The following is a 6435-nucleotide window of genomic DNA, read 5'->3' on the forward strand; positions in this document are numbered from 1 at the left end:
AACAAATGACAGAAGTTTTACTATCAGTATTTCATTAACCGATTCAGACAAATTAACTATCCAAACTCTCTCCTGTAACAGCGCCATTAGACACTAGTCTAGCTGTGAATAAATTATATATTCATCCAAAACGAGCCCGTTAAGCATTATTCATCTGCATATAAGTAAGCATTCACAACTTTCGCAGTTCATTGTTGTAAATGCACAAAGATTTAATAAAGCATATGCAACTGTATGACTAAAATGTTTGAAGAAGAAATGGCTGATATCGTATGACAAACTAGTCATGAAGTGAAGTAATCACCAGTAAGTGATACGGAATACGTCATTTCTCGAAAAGGACTATTTTATACTCTGCGTGTTATGCAAATGTTTTCTAATTGCTTCCTATTTCTTGTTTATGTGCTGAATTCGGAGCATTTTCGAGGAATCTTAGTGAACGATCTTTTGAACCACTACCGAACTCAAACTTTATTCATATTTCCTATTTTTTCAAGAATTATGTAAGCAACTTTTAGCAGCGATTCATAATCACTTTTTAATTGTTAGTAGCAATCGATTTGTTTTATTCAGCAAAGCGAATGTACTGTCACTTATTCATCAGTCTTGTACGTAGACTTCCTTAATGAATATTGGTTAATTTTTCTGTAGGACTCACTACCTTTACCGATTGTATCGTTTATTTTCTCCTCTCCTGCTCGCACAGGCTTTTTTCTCTTTCCAATACCATTCGAAAATCTGGTTTTGCAAATTTTCTAATCAAGTATGCGAAAATTACCGCAGTAGGAATAGTAACAGTAGCAAGCAATCTATCCATACTCATTAAAACTGGAATTTTTGGACCACCATCGTCTGGCATGTCATTTTGATTGCGCTACATTTGTTTTAGTTTTTGATGAGAATGCATTTATAGCTTCATCACAATGATAAAGCTTCCTGCATTATCAAACAAGTTTTTATAGACTCTAAGTTTAGAGATAGCAATTATTGATCGATGGCCAAATCAATACCCTTGTTTAAGATATCATATTTTTCAAAATTTATGCAGTATTTAACATCAAATCCAGGAAGTCTTTGTTCTTCCGTTTGATCAAACCACCTGCTATGTTAGAAAGTTTTGGATTTGAGAAAATGAGAAGTTCCTAAATATTACGATGCATAAAGTGCATATAATTTGACAAAATTAATTGTATCTCTTACATCTTCCTCAGTTAATCGACATTCCACTTTTTCCCTCCTTTTTAGATTTTGGATACATCTATTTGTAATCATTTAAGAGTTGCTATTTGTTTTGCAGAATTAATTATTAAATTGACCATATACATACAAAGGCATCTATTTCAAGCATTCTCGATATTTTTTAACTGCGTAAAACAAATTAAACCTTTCGAGAACAATTGCTGGCACCTGCAATATTTACAAACTGAGGTTTAAAATGAGCACACACATACACACGCACACAGACAGACAATAGAAATAGACAGAGAGACAGTTGGACAAAACAATATGCATATTTAGGCGCGTGAAGTATTATTTATAATTGTGGTAGCGTGGTGCGCGTATGTGTGTCTGTCTAGAGAAATTAACTAATTCATTTGATGGGAAAGTGTGTTTATGATATTATGTCATTATCACCGCGATGCGATGATACTACTTCGGATGGCACCGACAATTAATTAGTGTTTGAGGGAGTCGTTGCAATCAATCGATCTTCAGTGAATCCATGAGTGATGTGATATGATGTGATATGATATGATATGATATAGGAATACTCATCACATCACATCTGAACCTCTCCTCCAACTTATTATGTCTCAAAAATGTGTAATGCTATGCTGTCATCAGTGCCATTCCTATGTTATCATCGTTGTTATTGTTGTTGTTTGATGCGTAACACAATGATACTTCCCTTCACCATTTTTTTAAGTAAACATTACTTGTGTAGAGAGAGAAAAAGCAGAATGAAGATGCACAGGAAGTCAGAGAGCATGCATTTTTGCAACTGCTCGAAAGTTCTGCAACTCCATTTTCCCTAATTTTTTTAAACGAATTCATTTTCTAAAATTTTCTTCTTATCGCTGTATAACAGATATTTCATCAGTCACCAGGTACATTTACATCTTGACTGATATTAATAAATTTATTGATTGATTTTTAAACTTCATGCAGTCGAAAATTTCGAAATCTTTTTTATGCTGTCCGATTTGTCCTCGTATAACAGTTAAACGAGAAAGCAAACAAATCCCATACTCGCTGAACTTTGTTGCATTATAGTGACATTTCATCTTTAATTCATTATGTCTCGAAGATTTCCCGTTAATTTCTTATACCAGGCGATGAAATTCAGATAATTTAAATATTCTTATTTCGAAACACATTTATACATTTCATCCTGCTATGCCGAAAATGCCTGAAGTTTATTGTCAGTCACTCTTATCACTTCCTTACTGATCTTAAACATTTTTGGAAAATACCGAAATCGTTGAAATAATAATCGAAATCAAATGCTAAATATTCGCTCTCATTATCACTGGTCATTGCCTCATTGACCTTTCCAAAATATTAATCAGGTTTATGAATCTTATAACATCGTAATAAATGTGCCTAACCTAGTCATCACATAGATTCGTTGTTCATCTGCCTGCTAGTTTGTCCACTTTTTGATTTCGACATTTGCGCAATTAATTTATTTGTTTGCTTAATGGTACTGTCTATATTCTCTGTCAAACAGCTCAAGTCATGATTTCCCATATTTTGTATTATCATTTAAAAATTTCCAATTGCGGTGCAGTTGGTCAGAAGTAATTAAGGTCAAAAATTCAACTGAGATGATAACGAGGGGTTGTAGCAAATACGGAGAGGGAGAAAGAAGAGCAAGGACTGGAGAGAGGGATTCGAATTTTGACTTCTTCCCGTTGCGATCGTAGAATCACACCATACAACAACGACGCAATTCACAATATCTATCACAAATCACTAACTTCTATGCATAAAATGTATGCATTTTACATTTCGTTTCATTTCAAGTTTACACTGAAATCGCAAACGACACACACGCATACACACACACACATATATATACATATATATATATATATTTATATATATATATATGTATATATACATACATGCATACCGACAGCGACATCAGCACACATAAACACATTGACACAACACCCGTGCATACAAAATTGCGCATATCACTTCGTTCACCCTCCATTCTTTGAAATTTACCTAATTCTGATGAACTACCACAATACTACTTCATTTTAATTTCCATACATATGCATAAAGATGCGTTTGTGTTGGTGCGCAATCATTCGTCAATTTCCTTTATTACTATGTAAAATTAAATTCGATTTAAATTTGTACATTTGTTTAAGATATGCTGCTAACTGTTTTCATTTCATCAAAACTGGAATCATTATCCAGTTAAACAAAAACTGATGAGAAGTTTTGAAATTTGCTCGATTCTTGGATGGGCTAATTTCAGTTGAAAGCTTTAGGGCTCGTAGTAGAAAATTAAGATATGAGATATGGATACAGTGGCCAGTTTTACGTGGTCTGTAAGGTCTATAAAATTATTATCCTCCCACGCATCCATAAAAAGACATCATTTCACCTAAATCGATGTTTATGGGTACCGCATGCAAAGAAGAATGCTTTCATTTGTGCCCATATGTAATTTTAGAAGTAGTTCGAGAATATGAATTTGTCATCAGCCAATACAATACATCATAATATATGCATATATATACAACATACACACACATACATTGACTGCTATGCTGTGTTAAGGGTAACTGCATATACTCTGCAAAAAAGAATTGAATTCTTGCAAGCGTCATCGTCGCAGTAATGGTTGTCAACCTTATTCATATAGATTACAACAAGCGCGATTAAAAATAATTATCAGAATAAGGCAAGAGAAATTATCATCACTATTTTTATATCACTAGGACAGTACTTATCACCCCCCATTACGCCGTTGCTGTTTCAAAAAAAGTTATAAATACAGTTTGTATTATTTACACTTCAAACTTCTTTCTAGAACTAGGGTTCTCGAAATTAATGCAAGTACTAAGAGTTGTGAGGCATTAAGCAGAGAATATACATGTGCCACATAAATTACAGCTAAGAAAAAAGTTGCACTTTTGCTAAAAATTAAATTGTGTCTACATATATTATGTATATATTTATATATAGTGCGAGAATCGTTTATCGTTTAGAGAAGGCGACAGTTAAATGTAAAATAATGATGATAATGGTGATAGAGATGCCATTTGGAAAAGTCGGGCAGAGAATTTTTCAGCGTTAATTCCGCTTTATTACTTCATCGACTCTCAACAACTATGCTCATCGCTTCGTTTTTTTCCACAATCACCTCCTCAGTTATTTTAATTCTTAAATATTTGTTTGTGAGAAGTGCATATAGCTACTTACTTGTTAGAACAATTAAGTACCTAAGCTTACGTGACGCTGCTCGTCATCCTTTAGCTCATTCTCTGATATCGTTTGGATTTTTCTATTTGCCAGTATTATATTTATTCACAAGACAACCATCCCTTTATTGATTGCTAATAGTTGATCATACGACACGACAGAATATTCTTGAGGTATAGGCATTTTGATCTCATTCTTTCAGTTATGTCCCATCAGCAAATTTATTGAAATTAGTCATCATGCTGTCAAGAGAGAAAACAGTGGCAGGACTTCATGCGACCATCGATTGATACGCAATGCTTAAATATCAAATACCAGATGGCTTTCAGTTTCGGAGCAATGTGCATACTTCCCGGTTCGTTCATTTACCAGAACAAGTAAGCCACTTTGTACGGACTCTATTCGATTGACTTGATAACTGCAACGCTGGTTCCACGTCCGGATTGCTGCAGTGTTTATCAGTACTGCACTACGGTATACGTATGCGTGACATGGCAGCGACGAATTTGTTGTAGAATCACTTACTCTCTAGCACTAAAGGACAGTATTACAAGCAATACCCAAGCCAAGTGGACATCTCTTCCTGTTGCCCACTTCGTTTCTCCTTTCCACTGCTTTCTCTTCAAGCTTCGTCCAACACACCAACAAAAGACAGCGACAACGACAACAGTGATGAATTTCCCTTTCCATAGATATACGTAATGTTTTTTTTTGGAATGGAACAGGGCAGAATCAATTTTATGCATATTTTGTTCCCTCTGCGAGAAATAAACTCGCACATACACTTATCCCATACACTCCACTTATATATATTTATCTATTTTATTTTATTTATTTATTCATTTATAAATGTATTATGTATAGACACATCTATCGTACACAATTTAATATCGTCTTCATCATCATCGATATTATATATATGCATTTGCATACGTACAATAACAGCTGTTTTATTTCCATCCCACTGCAAGCTGTACAATGCTCTCTGTAGTTGTTCACTATTGCAGTGACCTGGAATTGACCTATGTGTAGCGGTTACTTCATCTCAAAGCTTAATGCCTTTTCCAACACAGTTGATTTGGCAGATTTTTGAATTGTGGTATGAGCAGTGCTTTTACATAGTTAATTTGACTTAATCGTTGCACAGGTAATAAAAAAGTATGGAAATTAGCTAATGAAAAAACGAAAGCGGTGAATAGGAATGCCAATACTAAATAATAGGTTAATTTTAATTTGCTTTTTATTTCAGTCATCTGAGTTTGTATTGAACTTTTTATCACATTTTGCTTCATTTTTGTTTCTGATTTCTTCAGTATTAGATTTCAGTTATTCTCAAATTTGACCATTCATATTTGTAGGCTTGATACTGTAGTTTAAGATATTCTTATATGAAATGGTCAATCTGCCAATGTAAAGTAATTCTAACGGCCATCGTTGTATACATCCACAGTTGTTTTATCATGATTTTATCACGATTCAGGATCCAGTTCAAAGAGGCAGAAAGTACCATATTATAATCGTTTTATTCAACAAATTTATCAATTTGTGACTGGCCTTCAGAATTTGATAACAGATTTAAAAGTCGACGATTCACTTACAAAGTGACGCATGTAGTATCGTTCAACATTCCCTCTTTTCTTTCATTTAACTTTTAGTCCAGTGTTTCCAGATTTCTTAATGATTATGAGCTTACTTATTTTATTACCCATCATTTCACGGTTGATTTCTTGTTTACCAAATTATTTAAATAGAGAATGTGATTTGTCTAATAATTTGAATGTAAATTATTAGCTTTAACTGTGAGCAGTATGAAGTTTCGCTTTTAAGAAAAAATTTAATCCAGTTAATTCACTAAGGAAATTTTCTAATGGCTGCTAGTGAAACAGAGGAAATTAAGTTAGCAGGAAGAAATTAAATAAGAGAAGTAGGAGAAAGGAACTAAGAATTTTGACGATTAAAAAAACTAGTGTTGAAATTAAAGTTATGTTAATG

The sequence above is a fragment of the Brugia malayi genome, assembly GCF_000002995.4.
Source record: "Brugia malayi strain FR3 genome assembly, contig: Bm_v4_ChrX_scaffold_001, whole genome shotgun sequence".
In the NCBI taxonomy this organism is placed as follows: domain Eukaryota; kingdom Metazoa; phylum Nematoda; class Chromadorea; order Rhabditida; family Onchocercidae; genus Brugia; species Brugia malayi.